A 304-nucleotide genomic window follows, 5' to 3' on the forward strand; every position below is an offset into this window, starting at 1 on the left:
AAGAAATAGCCTCAGCAAACCTTTTAATTTTTTTGTGATTTGCTGGATGTTGCACTGTATCTCACTACAATTTGAAGTTGCTATTCCCTGCTTACTAGTCAGGTTGAAGAAATTATCCCTTTGTATACCTAACTTCCTCTTTCTGAATCTCTTCTTCAATTCCTTTGCCTTTCTTGCATCACATTATTAGCCTTGTTTGTCTGTTCAGTTTCAGATTTGTGTGATTTCTTGTCTAGTCTGGGTCCTAATGTCTAGTCTGGGCCAGTAATGTCAGTGGAAATTATCTTCTTCCACAATGTAGCTT

Source organism: Bubalus bubalis, chromosome 1 (genome assembly GCF_019923935.1).
Source record: "Bubalus bubalis isolate 160015118507 breed Murrah chromosome 1, NDDB_SH_1, whole genome shotgun sequence".
Lineage (NCBI taxonomy): Eukaryota > Metazoa > Chordata > Mammalia > Artiodactyla > Bovidae > Bubalus > Bubalus bubalis.